This window comes from Equus quagga, chromosome 2 (assembly GCF_021613505.1).
Source record: "Equus quagga isolate Etosha38 chromosome 2, UCLA_HA_Equagga_1.0, whole genome shotgun sequence".
NCBI classification, from domain to species: domain Eukaryota; kingdom Metazoa; phylum Chordata; class Mammalia; order Perissodactyla; family Equidae; genus Equus; species Equus quagga.
In genome coordinates, this window is record NC_060268.1 from 75,424,245 (window position 1) to 75,440,577 (window position 16,333).

Here is a 16,333-nt window from a genome sequence, read left to right on the forward strand (position 1 = left end):
AGAAAATGAAACATAGAGGGACGTGACTAGGGGATGGGCACAGAAATGAAATAAGGCCATCCTGAGAGAATCACTGACTGGTTGATAACAGGAAGAAAGAGGGGATAGAAGAGAAAACAAGAGGAATCAAAATCACCAGTGCAACTCTGAAAATCAGTGGAAGGAAAAGCACTGAGCAGCGCCACTCCGGAAGTGTGAGGCGGTCTACCACAAAGGTCATCTACCGCAGCCAAGCATTCTTGGGCAGGCATCAATTGGAAGCCCCCTTAGACTCAATGCCAGCCCTGGCAAGGCCTCTAGCCTTCCTCAGCAAGCACCAGTCACCAGTTCCATTATAGGCAGGGGACGTTCCCGACAAGCCGCTGCCAGCGCTCGGAACACAACGAGGCAGCACGTCCCACGGAAGCCCACGGCATCACACTGTGACCTGTCCTCTCCGTGCCCTTCTTCCCCCCCGGCTCCCACGACCAGGCCGTCAGCCACCACAGTGTCTTGACCAGCATGCCAGGCCCACAGCCCGGTCCCCGTTTGGGCACCTTGGCGTGGACTGGGCGAGCCGGAGAACTGGAGGAGCCCCAAGCTGCAGCACCAAAGCCTCACCCCTCCGGCGGCGCCCCAAACCGCGAGGGGTGCTCCAACTGCCTCACCAAGCCAAAAGGCAAGAACAGCTGACGGCCGCCCGCCTGGCCCGGGGCTCTCATCAGAAACCACGCGACCTTCCACTGCTTACTGCTCAGCTCTGAGACGCAGACCCCCGGGGCCTTCGTCCCCAGCGGGAACCAGGCCCACACAGCCACAGGGCCCTGAGCTCACGGGGCCTGTGCCAGCGCCACACTCTCCGACTTCCCAACCTAGGATGCGAGCTGCCAGCCACGGCCCTCAGCCACAGGCCGTTCAACCAAGCACCGCCGACTGACGGACACCCCCCCTCACGCGGTGAGAGGAAGGACCCCCAGATGCCACGGCTCCCAAATGCGGACGCCCGGCGTGGTGCCCGTGCCCGTCCCAGTGCGCTCAAGGGGAAGCGGTCCCTCACTCCTGCCATGCCTGGGGAAGACAACGTGCCGGACCTCAGTTTCGATGAGAACGACGGTAGTGAGTTCTCACTCATTTTGTTCAGATTTTCCAAGGAATGCATATGAGGGAGTCATCATCGATCCGAGCACGTTCTGCCAACCTGGACAAACTAACCAGGCAGGCTGGGGGGCTCCGCAGCGGGCGAGCCGATCGCCTCATGGGCGCCAGCGGCCTGGAGAATCCAGAGCCGGGCCCCGGAGCAGGGGCAGCAGTCAGTCCGCCCTCAGAGCACACGCCGCGGGCCCCCGGGCACACGCGGACAAGAAGCTTCCCAGGCCTTTCTACCAAACCCTACCTAGATATATGCTGAACTTTGGACAAAGCAGTGCTGACCATCCTGAGCCATCCGTTGGTGCGGTGCACATCCCTGGCCACACTTCCGCCACGATTCCTTTGTAGTTGTGTTCATCAAAGGACAGGAAGTTCTTCTCTTGGTTCTTGGCAGTGACCTTTCATGGCAGTTCCACCTGAAGAATGTAGGGAATTTTCATGGATTCATCAGAAATAAACCTAGGCCGTGCTTTATAATTTTAATTCAACATGTTCTCTTTTCTCCATCAGTATCTTATGTGCATTTGTCCTTTTTCATAATTTGTGTTTCTTTTCCAACCTTACAAGAGTAGCACACACTCACATCCACCAATTTTGCATTTCCTTCACCCATAAACTTTGTTTCGTTCTCTTTTAAGTGAAATTCAATCACATAGTTAATGTTTCACAGGATTATCTTCTTGCCTGGAACACAAGATCACTGTGAAATAGTCTCAAATATCATGTGATCATGCATTCCAGTAATCTTTAAGGAGCACATCCACAAACTTTTTATTGTCATCAATCACATATGCTTCAACATATTATCCATACGTCTGCATCTTGTTGTTACAAATAACAAACACAATTAACTATCACCAAATCAATAGGAATAGAATAAATACATCCTTTAACAAATTAACAAAGAAAGTACGTAAATTCCATTCCATCATTATTCATGTATTTTCTGGTTTATGGATACCATTTATAAAGAAAGTACAGGCCATACAATCTTAGAAAACCATTTTCAAATTATATTTCTCATAAAATATTTGTTTCCATAATACATAATGAAGTCTTTCACTTAACTACAAAACAAAGAACCCAATTAATATGTTAAATTATTTTATTTGACATCTAACCACTGAAGATATAGAAGTGACAATTAAGTCCATGAAAATATTCCCATCTTCTTTAACGGCTTTGAAATTCAAAAATGAATTAAGGAGCGACATTTTAGCCAAACTGACAGAGTAAGGAACTTCAAAAGTCTGTCCCTCCATAAAATGATTGCCAGAAAAAACTGTCAAAATCTTGAAGAATGAACTTATTTGCAATCAGGAAACTCACCATGAGATGTGTAAGCACAGGGGATCTCTTAATAAAAAAGAAGTTGAATCTTTATAATCAGGAAACACTGTGCTGTTTAACTTACCCTTTTTCTACCTGTTACTCCCTACCTCAGTAGCATTATTGAAAGTAACAGTCCACCTTCCTGGTAATGGTACAGGAGAGAGAACTGACCTCACATCCAAATAATTGTAATTATTTGTTTTTATTTGTATGTTGCCTCCCTAAAAGACTGCCTCAAAGACTTGCTTTTATTTCTGCTAATTGAGAACTCACTTGTTGTTACAGTGGCTAGACTGGTAGATCACTAATGATTTTGTGGTGTTAGTTGCTACTCTCTCATGCAGCGGATAATCATTGTAGAAAAATTAAATTAACCAAAAACTTTGTCAGGAAAGGTTGGGGAATGAGATTTTTTGTGAAATAATGGCTGTGAGAAAATCCAGTTGTTCTTGGGACTCTATCAGGACAGTACAGATATACAGTTATGTCCATATTCGGGAAAGATGAGAAAGCCCTAAGCTCTCTTGTCTGGGTGAATGTGAGGCTCTTGGGAATCAAAAATTGAGACTAAGGGAAAGTTTAAAATGCCTGGCTATGTGTTAAAGGCATATGCTGACATACAAAGAGAGACTTTCTGCAAAGACAGGGAGATTTTGTGGTTTCACGTTTTTTTAAGGAAATCTCTGTCCAATTATTAGGTGACCCCTAATTTAATGGAACAGTCTTCAGTGGCCACACACTACAAACAACTTTCACAACAATAAGCAAGAACAAACCAAGGGAGTGAGGGATGATCTGATATCCAGAGTTGCCATATTATGATATTCAATATGTCCAATTTTCAACAAAAAAGTATGGGCATTCAAAGTTACAAGAAAATATATCCCATACACAGAGAAAAAAAATCCAAAGAATGTCTCCCTCAGGAAGTCTAGACATTGGACTCAATAGACAAATTCTTTAAATCCATTATTTTAAATATGTCCAAAGATCTATAAGAAAATATATCTAAAGAACTAAATAAACCCTGCAAACAATGTCCCATGAAATAGGGATATCAATAAAGAGACAAATTTTTCAAATGAAACCAAGTAGAAATTCTAGAGTTGAAAAGCGTGATAACAGAAATGAAAAACTCACTAGAAGGGCACAACAGGAAATTTGAGCTGACAAAAAAACAATTTAACTTGAAGATATATAAATTGAAATTATCCAGTTAAAAGAATTAAAAAACTATTTTAATGAACATAGCCTAAAAGTCCTGTGAGGACACCTTCAAGTATATCAACATATGCATAAGGAGAATTACAGAAGAGAGAAAGGAACAAAAAGCATATTTCAAGTAATAATGGCCCAAGCCTACCGAAAGTTCATGAAAAATGTTAATCTACCTATACGTTTTACTCCTATATAATCTACCTATACATTTTTCAACAGTCCAGTGAACTCTATGTAGGATAAATTCAAAGAGATCCCTGCTGAGTCGCATCACAATGAAACTGTTTAAAGACAAAGAGAGAACCCTGAAAGCAGCAACAGCATAAAAGTAATCCTCAATAAGATCAACAACTGATTCTCATCAAAAAACCTAAAAGCCAGAAGGCAGTATGAGGACACTTTTGAAGTGCTAAACAAAAAGACATTCAACCAGGAATTCTTTATCTGACAAAAATTTCCTACAAAAATGAGGGAGAAATTAAGACATTCTCAGATTAACAAAAAGTGAGAAAGTTCTTTGACAGAAGACTTGCCCTACAACAAATGCCAAAGGGAGCCCTTCAAGCTGAAATGAATGGATAAATAAACCAGTAAATTTTACTTTGTTGTTAGCACCATGTTGATTTCAACTCCTAGTGATCCTGTGTACAGCAGAGCAAAACTCACCCCAGTCTTTTTGCACCATCCTCTCACCATCTGGCACTATATCAGACAATGCTCCACTGCTACTCATAGGGTTTTCATGGCCAATTTTTTTGGAAGTGGGTGGCCAGCTTGTGCTTTCTAGTCTGTCTTAGTCTGGAAGCTCAGCTGAAACTGTGAATGACCAGTGTGAATGACCCTGCTGGTATCTGAAATACCAGCAACATAGTTTCAGCATGACTGTAACACATAGCCATCACAGTATGGCAATCAACAGATAGGTGGTGTGGTTCCCTGACCAGGAAACAAACCCAGGGCGTGGTAGTGAGAACATCAAATCTTAACCACTTGACCACCAGGGCTGGCTAAAGATAACTACAAGGCATATATAGAAGCCAGAATTAATGTATTTTTTGTAACTTGTTTCCTATCATATTTTTAAATAAGTGCATAGAACAATAAATATAAGTCTGTGGTGATGAGTATATACTTATAAAGACATAATTTGTAACAATGCCAACAAAATGGGGAAATGGAGCAATATAGAAGCAAAGACTTTATATATTATTGAAATTAAATTGGTATTAATTTGAAGTAGGTTGTCATAAATTAAGATGTTAATTGCTATCCTTAAGGTAACCACTAAGACAATAACTAAAAAATATATAGAAAAAAACAAGAAAATTAAAAAAATAAAATGGTACACTCAATAATATCTATTTAAGAAAGCAATAATGGAGGAAGTAAAGACCAAAAATATATAAGACAAATAGAGAAAATGAATAGTAAACAACATTTCTTATAAATATTGAATAGAAATCTTCAACAAAATACTAGCAAACCAAATCTAGCAGTATATTAAAAGCATTATACACCATGACCAAATGGGACTGACCCCAGGAATGCAAGAGTGGTTCAACATACAAAAATCAATCAGTGTAATATAAGCTTTTAGCAGAATGAAGGACAAAAACTACTTGATCATCTTTTTTTTTTTTTTGAGGAAAATCAGCCCTGAGCTAACATCTGCTGCCAATCCTCCCATTTTGCTGAGGAAAACTGGCCCTGAGCTAACATCCATGTCCATCTTCCTCCACTTTATATGTGGGACGTCTACCACAGCATGGCCTGTCACCAAGCGGTGCCATGTCCACACCCAGGATCTGAACCGGTGAACCCTGGGCTGCCGAAGCAGCACGTGCACACTTAATCGCTGCACCACTGGGTCAGCCCCATACTACTTGATCATCTTAAGAAACATAAAGCATTTGACAAAATCCACCACTGTTACTCAACATATTAAAAACAGAAGGAATACTCATCCTGATAAAGAGTGTCCAAGAAAAACCCATAGAGAACATCATACTTAATGCAAAAGACTGGATGCTTTCCCCCTAAGATTAGGAAAAAGACAAGGATATCTGATCTCACTGCTTCTATTAAACATGGTACTGGATGTTCTAGTGGCAGAAATTAGGTAAAAGAAAGAAATAGTGACTGAAAATTAAGGGGGTAGGAGAGTTCAAAAATTAGATTGCGATGATGGTCACATACTGTGTGTATATAAAAATAATTGAATTGCACACACTTAATGGGTAAATATATGATTTGTGAATTATATCTCAATATAGTTTTAAAACTTCCTGCTTCAATTACTCTTAAAATAGTCCTAGCTTTTGATATTTAGATGAACTCAAATCTGCCTGTTGTTCTACAACTCATAACTTCCTCCAGCAACTACATATCTTTATGAAAAATGGGTCAGGATAACAATTTACAGGTTATGCTCTTCTTCCAAGATCCTCTCAGTTCTGCATACTAAAAGCAAAAATATCTGAAAAAGTAGTCATACATCCATCATATCTTGTGCCTCCTTTGCCAATATCTACTACCTGTATATTACTCTTTGTTCACATTTAATCTGTCTGATATTCATAATCTTTCATAATTAGCAACACATAAACCTTTGTTAAATAGTTTTTAACATCACTAAAGATGAAAACTCCATTAATTCTGATTTAAAAAGACAAAAATCAAGGGAAACTTACATATTTAACCATAATTAGAGCAAAACAGTTGAAGTGAAATGATAAACATTATTATTATTAAAATAGTGGCTCTAGAAATAATTGGCAAGAATGTAATAATGCTTACCACATTGTTGACTCCAGAAAAAAATACTAGAGTAATTCAGGATTCCTTCTCATTGGCATAAGAAATAGCATATAGATTAAAACAGGACATGTGTTCTATTTTTTAATTATACATTTGCATATTTAACACAAATTACTGTTAACTATATCTCATTTAACATAATATTGAAATATGTATTATTGTGTAAGATATTTAGAAAGTATTTTGAGATGTCAGCATGCTCAAAATTATTAGATGATGATATCCTGCAAAATGAAAATGAATTTATGTATATCAGCATGCCAAAATATTGATGTTAAAACAGTAGTCTGGGAAAATATCAAGACAAGGCTATTTATCTTTATGAAATGAAAATAAAGGAGAAATTTGAGAATCTGCCACTCTTGTTTAACACATTATTTGAAGTCCTAGCCAGAGCAATCAGGCAACAAAAAGACATACAAGGGATCCAAATTAGAAGTGAGGTAGTGAAACTCTCACTATTTGCAGATGACATGAGTTTACATATAGAAAACCCTAAAGAACCCACCCAAAGACTTTTTGAAATAATAAAAGAATACAGTAAAGTTTCAGGATACAAAAGAAACACAAAAAATAGTTGTTATTCTATACAATAACAACAAAATAGCAGAAAGAGAAGTTAAGAATAGAATCCCATTTACACTTGCAAGAAAGAGAATGAAATATCTAGGAGTTAACTTAATCAAATACGTGAAAGCTCTGGACACTGAAGACCATAAAATATTGTTGAAAGAAACTGAAGAAGCCACAAGAAATAGAAAGACATTCCATGTTCCTGCACTGGAAGAATTAACATAAAGTGTCCATATATCCTACAGCAATCTACAGATTCAATGCAATCCCTATCAAAGTGCCAACAAGATTTTTCACAGAAGTAGAACAAAGAATCCTAAAATTTATATGGAACAAAAAAAGAACCCAAAAAGTCAAAGGAATCCTGAGATACAATAACAAAGCTGGAAGCATCACACTCCCTGACTTCAAAATATACTACAAAGTGATACTAAGCAAAACAGTATGGTACTGGCACAAAAACAGGCACACAATCAGTGAGGCAGAATCGAGAGCCCAGAAATAGACCCACACATTTATGGACAGCTAATGTTTGCCAAGAGAGCCAAGAACATGCAATGGAGAAATGGAAGTCTCTTCAACAAATGATGCTGGGAAACCTGGATAGCCATATGCAAAATGAAAGTAGGCCATTATCTTATACCATAAGCAAAAATTAACTCAAAATGGATTAAAGACTTGAATGTAAGACCCGAAACCATGAAACTTTTAGAAGAAAACATAGGTAGTATGATCTTTGACATCGCTCTTAGCAGCATATTTTCAAGTACCATGTCTGTCCTGGCAAGGGAAACAATAGAAAAAATAAACAAATAGGACTACACCAAACTAAAAAGCTTCTGCACAGAAAGGAAACCATCAACAAACCGGAAAGACAAACTAACAACTGGGAGAAGATATTTGCAAATCTTATATCTGATAAGGGTTTAATATCCAATCCTTCAAAGGATTAAAAACAGATCTACTGTAAGATCCAGCACCACTACTGGGTATTTATTCAAAGAACATGATAACATACATGCATAAAGATATATGAACCCCTGTTCATCACAACATTATTCACAAGAGCCAAGACTTGGAAGCAACCTTGGTGCCCATCAAGAGACAAATGGATAAAGAAGATGTGGTATTTATACAAAATGGATTACTACTCACCCATAAGAAATGATGAAATCTGGCCATTTGTGAAAACATGGATGCACCTTGAGGGCATTATGCTAAGTGAAATAAGTCAGAGGGAAAAAGTCAAATACCGTATGCTTACACTCATAAATAGAAGATAAAATGACAAACAGACACGTAGAAACAGAGATTGGATTGGTGGTTACCAGAGGGGCATATGAGAGGGAGGAGGGTGAAACTGTGTGGTGACAGATTGTAATTAGTGTTGGAGTGGTGAATATGTAATCTACATAGAAATCAAAATATATAACGACGTACACTTGAAATGTATATAATGCTATAAACCACTGTTACTGCAATGCAAAACGAATCAAACATTAAAAAAACAATCATATGGAAATACACATACATACAAAAGTCCTCAACAAAATATGATCACCATGATCAAGTGGGATTGATCCCAGGAATGCAAGGATGATTCAATATGCTAAAATCAATTAATGTGATACATCACATTAACAAAACAAAGGATAAAAATCATGACCATTTCAACAGATGCAGAAAAAGCATCTGACAAAATTCAACACCCATTTATGATAAAAATTCTCAACAAAGGGAGTATAGAGGGAATGTACCTCAATATAATAAAGGCTATACATGACAAACCCACAATTAACATCATTCTCAATGGTGAAAAGCAGATAGCATTTCTTCTAAGATGAGGAACAAAACAAGGATGACTGACTATTCTCATCACTTTTATTCAACATAGCATTTGAAGTCCTAGCCACAGCAATAAGACAAGAAAGAGAAATCAAAAGTATCCAAATGAGAAAGGAATAAGTACAATCTTCACTATTCGCAGATGACATGATACTATATACAGAAACCCTAAAGACCACACCAAGGAAGATATCAGAACTAATAATGAACTCACTAATGTTTCAGGATACAAAAATCAATAAACAGAAATCTGTTGCATTTCTAAACAATTGGAAAAAGGTTAAAAAAATACCATTTAAAATTCTATCAAAAAGAATAAAATACCTAGGAATAAATTTAACGGAGATCAAAGACCTATATTTGAAAACTATAAGATGCTGAAAAAAGAAATTGAAGAGGACATAAATAAATGGAAAGATCTATCATGGTCATGGACTGAAGGCATTAATATCATTAAAATGTCTCCCTACCCAAAGTGATCTACAGATTTGATGCAATCCTAGTCAAAATACCAAAATTCCAAAGTATGAGGGCATTTTTCACAGAACTATAATAATCCTAAAATTTGTATGGAACCCCAAAACACCGCAAATAGCAAAAGCAATCTTGAGAAAGAAAAACAAAGCAGGAGGTATCATTCTCCCTGATTTCAAACTATACTGCAAAGCTACAATAATCAAAACTGTATGGTACAAGCACAAAAACAGACACATAGATCAACAGAACAGAGAGCCAAGAAATAAACCCATGTTTATATTGTCAAATAGTCTAAGACAAAGGAGACAAGAATATACAATGGGGAAAAAATAGTCTCAAACAAATGATGCTGCAAAAACTGGACAGGTACATGCAAAAGAATAAAAGTAGACCACTTCCTTACACCATATAAAAAAACCCTCAAAATGTATTAAATACTTAAATGCAGAACCTGAAACTAGAAAGCTCCTAGAAGGAACCATAGCCACTCAGCTCTTTGACATTGGTCTTAGCAATATTTTTATGTATCTCTCTCCTCAGGCAAAGGCAACAAAACCAAAAATATACAAATAGGAGCACAACGAACTAAAAAGCTCTTGTACAGTGAAGGAAACCATCAACAAAACAAAAAGGCAACCTACTGAAGGGGAGAATATATGTGCAAATGATATATCTGATAAAGTATTAATATCCAAAATATATAAGGAATTCATGGAACTCAATATCAAAAAAACCAAACAAATCAACTAAAAAATGAGCAGAAGGCCGGAATAGATATTTTTCCAAAAAAGATATACAGATAGCCAATAGACACATCAAAGGATGCTCAACATCATTAATCATCAGAGAAATGAAAATCAAAACCACAATGAGATATCACCCAACACCTGTCAGAATGGCTATCATCAAACAGAAAACAAATAAGTCTTGGCAAGGATGTGGAGAAAAGAAAACCCTGTTGGTGGGAATGTAAATTAGTACAGCCACTATGGAAAACATTATGGAGCTTCCTCAGAAAATTAAAAAACAGAACTACCATACACTCCAGCAATTCCACTTCTGGGTATTTATCCAAAAAAAATGAAAACATAATTCAAAGAGATATATGCACCCCTATTTTCATTGCAGCATTATTTACAATAGCCAAGATATGCAAGCAATCTAAATGCCCATCAGTAGATGAATGGATAAAGAAGATGTTGTATATATACACAATGGAATATTATTCAGCCATTAAAAAAGAAATCCTGGCATCTGCACCATTGATGAACGTAGAGTGTATTATGCTAAGTGAAATAAGTCACACAGAGAAAGACAAATACTGTATGTTTTCACTTATATGTGGAATCTAATAAACAAAGCAAATGAACAAGCAAAACAAAACAGAAACAAACTCATAGACACAACAAACAAACTGGTGGTCATCAGAGGGGAAGGGAGTGGGAGGATGGGTAAAGTAGGTGAAGGGGGTTAAGAGGTACAAACTTCCAGTTATAAAATAAATAAGTCATGGGGATGTAATGTACAGCATAGGGAATACAGTCAATAATATGGTAATGCCTTTGTATGGTAACAGTGCCTAGACTTCCCATGGAAATCATTTCACGATATATATAAATGTAGAATCACTATGTTCTTGCCCTGAAACGTGTAATATTGTATGCTGACTATACTTCGATTAAAAAAAAAGATTAGAGTACAATTTTTAATACATATAAGCTGATTCTGAAATGTATAAAAAAGAGCAAAAAAACACTAAACAATTTTTGATAAAGAAGAATGAAGTTGGAGGAGTCATACTATCTGGTTTTAAAACTATTATAAAAATACAGTAATCAAGACAGCATAAAACTGGGTAAGGGAGAAGCATATAGATGAATGAGAAAGAATAGAGAGAGTCTAGAAACAGATCTATATAAAAATGTCCATTTGGTTTTTCACAAAGACACAAAAGCAATTCAATGGAGAAGCAAATGGTGTTAGAACAATTCGTCATACAATTGCAAAACAATGAACCTTGACCTAATCCTCATGTTATATACAAAATCAACTCAAAATGAATATGTCTAAATTATAGATCTTGATGAAACATTAAACTATAGGACTAATAACAAAAGAAAATCCTTATGACCCAGAGTTAGCTGAACAGCTATTATACATGCAACCAAAAGTATGATCTATTTAAAAAAATGATAACTTGGATTTTATCAAAATTTTGAACTTTTGCTGTGAGAAATACACTCTTTAGAGGATGAAAAGGCAGGCCAGATTGTGAAAAAAGACATGGGAGTCACATATCCAACATAAAGGATTGGCAAAATATGTCCCAATGGCCAACCACCAGTTTTGTAGATAAAGTTGCATGTAAACATAGGAACACTCCTTCATTTCTGCTACAATAAACAGAGATGAGTAGTTTGTGATAGACACTGAATGGCCCACAAATGTAAAGTGTGTATTATCTGGCACTTCAAGAAAAATTTTGCTGCTACTCACTATAGAGAAAACTTAGGTTCACACAGAAACCTGTAGATAACTGTTCATAGCAGCTTTATCTGTAATAGCCAAAAACTGGAAACAGTGTAAGTGCAATTCAAAGAATGAATGAGTACATAAATGATGGTGCATCCAAAGAACAGAATATTATTCAGCAATAAAAAAGAAACTATTGGGGCCGGTCCAGTGGCACAGTGGTTAAGTTTGCATGTTCCGCTTCTTGGTGGCCCAGGGTTTGCCAGTTTGGATCCCAGGTGTGGACATGGCACCGCTTGGCAAAAGCCATGCTGTGGTAGGCGTCTCAGATATAAAGTAGAGGAAGATGGGCATGGATGTTAGCTCAGCGCCAATCTTCTTCAGAAAAAAAGAGGAGGATTGGCAGTAATTAGCTCAGGGCTAATCTTCCTTAAAAAAAAAAAAAAAAGAAACTATTGATACAACTACAACCTCGATGTATCTCAAGGGAATTATGCTGAGTGAAATAGCTTCAAAAGTTACATACCGTATGATTTCATTTCTATAGCATTCTCAAAACTACAGGGATAGACAAAATATTAGTGGTCATCAGGAATTAAGAGTGGAGGGAGAATATGACTATAAAGGGACAAGAGAGTTTGAGGAGTTAAAGGACAAAGCATACACCTGTTCTGTATCCTAATTATGCTCATGGTTACACAAATTTACATGAGTTAAAACTCAAAGAAGTATACACTAAAAGAAAAAAATATGGTAGAATTGACACCATAATAATTGTAAAAAGATTTTTAACATCAAAGGAAACTACAAGAATACAATATCTTCAATCTTTAAGACTTCTGAATTGTTTAGCACATTATCATAAGAGAAAAATGGATAAGTACATAAACACATGGAAAAATACATATTTTCCTCAACTTACAAGCGGGTTACATCCTGATAAACCAATACTAAGTTGAAAATATCTTAAGTTGAAAATGCATTTACTACATCTAACCTAGAGAATATCATAGCTTAGCCTAGCCTACCTTAAGCATGCTCAGAACACTTATCTTAGCCTACAGCTGGGCAAAATCATGTAACACAAAGCCTATTTTATAAAAAAAATGTTGAATAGCTCACATAATTTATTGAATACTGTACTGAAGGTATAAAACAGAATGGTTATATGGGTACAAAATGGTTGTAAGATTATTGATTGTTTACCCTTGTGATCACATCACTGACTGGGAGCTGTGGCTCACTGCCACTGCCCAGCATCACAAGAAAGTATCATACCACATATTGCTAGCCTAGGAAAAGACCATGAATCAAAATTCAAAGTATGGTTTCTACCGAATATATATTGCTTTCACACCATTGTAAAGTCAAAAAGTCATTGAATTGAACTATCATAAGTCATGGACCATTTGCCTACAAATATGTAAAAATTATGAATACATGAACAATCACTCCTTGATACGGTTTGCTGAAATGCCTTGTTAAAAAGAGAACACTCTTGACTTACCCTAAAGACATCAATCGTCAGGTCCCAAGTAACACAATCTATTGGACAATTTGTGGAAAACATATTAACCAATGTTTAGACTTAGTTCTATGGGCTATTTTTACCTTTCTATGGAAGTATAATATAGATAAAGTGTAGGCATTACATTGTACAGGTTAATAAATTCGCATCTCCCGAACATAGCAATTAATCAACATGTAGATCAACAAACAAACATTACCAGCATTCCAGAAACCACCCAGCTATTTTGTTTCTATGACTACCTTCCACAGATATTATCATCGTCCTTGATCTATGGGTCAATCCCTTCACCAACATACTATCTTGTTTCTTTACCACTGTAGTAAGCCTTAAAATAAGACAGTGTGAGTTCTCTGACTTTAGGACTTGTTCAGAACCTCTTTTGCTATTCTAGTTGTTTTACCTTCAATATAAATTTTAGAATCACCTTTTTGCTTTATACAAAAAAGCTTGCAATGATTTTTATTTGCATTGCATTGAATCTACACATGAAATTGAGGTAACTGACAACTTAATAATACTGAGACTTCTGATCCATGAATGGAGTACGTCTCTTCATTTATAAGGTCTTTAATAGCTTTCATCAGTATGATGTAGTTTTCATCATAGAGATACTACACATTTGTATTAGATTTACACTGAAGTAATTCATTTTTGTGCTATTATAAAAGGTTTTTATTTCAAATTCCAAGTGTTCATTGCTAGTTTATAGTAACATGATTGACTTTTGTATATCGACCTTGTTAACTTGCTAAACTTAGTTTTTAGTTCCTGGAGTGTTACTTGGAGATTCTTTGGGCTCTTCTAAGATAGGCAATCACATCATCTGCAAAGAAAGCTTTTTTTCTTCCTTTCTGATCTTTATGTCTTTTATTTCTTTTTCTTGCCCTGTTGCATGGGTTAAAACTTTGTAGAACAGTATAAATAGAAGCAATGAGGCAGCACATCACTGTCTTCTTAATCTTAGAGAGAAAGCACTTCTTTTTAAAATACACTGGGTTGTACATTTAATACTTGCTATTTACATCATCAATAGTATACGTCAATAAACTTCCACACATTGAGACAGTAGCCACGCACCACAAATTTACTTATATACTAACATAGGAAAATATACAAGTATGTATTTGTAGGATCATATTTATTATACCAAAATACTTTATAGTATTCCTGTCATTCATATTCATCCTCAAATGTTTTTTCATGATGAAGTTTCTACAGTCCATTTCAGTATCTGATAGGGCTCTTTTCCTCCCTGATGCTATAATTATTAGTGTTCATGGCTATTTTATTAATTGTTATTGAGCTTATTTGAGTGACCTTGCTAGGTTCTGAAGAAATGAATACACGGGTTAAAATACATAAATAAGTAAATACGTATAAAAAGAACACACAAAAATTATTACTTGAAAGAATTTTTGACAAGAACTTTGTCAAGAGAAAAACAGAGTTTATCTATTCCTAAAGTATTAAACACCAGGCCCCAAGTAACATAAAACCTTCTGTGTAATCATGCCAAGAAATATACAGACTACATCTTATTGATGAATGTTTCAATTTTAACAGCAAATAATGATTAATGAATTAATATATGAAATTTCATTATCTCTCCACTGGATTAACCCAAACTAATATGTTTTGTGAGGCCAACACAGAAAAATGAAGTACTTCATGGCAGTTTATCATATAAAATCTTCATGGTCCTGGAAAGATCTCATAAAATTTAACATATACATTTCCACATCAAAAAAAAAAAAAAACTAACTAAAGTCAAACCTCAATGATGAGAAGAGTAGCAATAATGATCCAAAATGATCTCATGGACTTGGCCAAAATGATCTGACTATGACCAACTTAATCTTGGGGTCAATACTCCAAAACCATAAGAATTTGTTAAGGAAACTCCCAAGCATAGCTTAATTTCACAAAAGGATATTTCATTGCAATATGGAGCTAAAAAAAAAATCAGCAATTTTCCAAAATTCTACACTTGTCACTCCACCTAAAACTTGGAAATGAGAGTGGAGACACTCAGCAAAGAAAAAAAACATACCATGAAGATATTATCCAGTAAGTATTACACTTTTCAGTGGAAAAGATGAAGACAGAGACCTTAGGATGTTGCACGGAGAACATGACACATGTAGCTACTCACCCCTATTCTCTTAAGTGGGGGACTTCATTCCAGCCCTTTCTACCTCAGAAACACACGACAGAAAGAAAAGTAAAGATATAGTCTCAGAAAATACTTAACAGTAAAAATAACAAAGCACTAAAATTGATTCCATGTCAATATTTAGTATAGGCATGCAATGCTCCCTTCTTTTTGTCCAACACTAATGAGACTCGCAGTACTCATCACAGTTTTTGACCCTTTTTTAATTCAATCTTTCTTTCTTTCCTCATTCATTATTCAAGAACATACTTACTATATAAGTATCTGTCTTGTTCAAAATGAACAAAATGAAGCAAGTCTTGGTCACTCAGCATATTTACATTTGCATACTACCTCATAAGACAGGATGCTAATGCCTTCTCCAAGAGAAGGAATTATGTTGTCTCTGAGAGATCACCAAATAGAGCCAGGCTCTGAGAGTCTTATTTGTCCTATTAGAGGGCTACTCATCTGGACCTCAGATTGACATCTGGAATGAGTCCCTCAGCATCCTCAGACAATTGTGCTCATCATTGATCCAGACAAGCACCCTCTGAACAAATAAGCAGTTCCATAGCCAGGCTTATTTTCTTCAGGCTTATCTACTGCATTATGAATAAAGAACAGCAAATGCACAGTAGACACTGTGTTTAGTATCTGAGCAACGAAACTCTCATATATATAGCACAGAAGGTATATGACCTTGGATTGCTCTAATAAAATTAAACAAAATATATTGGGAAAATAAAAATTAGTCAACTAAAATTTCAAGGAGTAATGGGGTAGCA

General features: G+C 36.3%; 2 non-coding genes across 2 annotated transcripts; both read right to left on the reverse strand.

The window, feature by feature from the left end:
• Positions 1–1,066: 1,066 nt before the first annotated feature.
• LOC124236511 (small nucleolar RNA SNORD116) lies at positions 1,067–1,160 on the reverse strand. The gene has a single exon (XR_006887749.1). It is a non-coding gene; the product is annotated as a small nucleolar RNA SNORD116 (small nucleolar RNA).
• Positions 1,161–16,018: 14,858 nt separating this feature from the next.
• LOC124236546 (small nucleolar RNA SNORD109A) lies at positions 16,019–16,085 on the reverse strand. Its single transcript, XR_006887779.1, has one exon. It is a non-coding gene; the product is annotated as a small nucleolar RNA SNORD109A (small nucleolar RNA).
• Between the last annotated feature and the right edge of the window lie 248 nt (positions 16,086–16,333).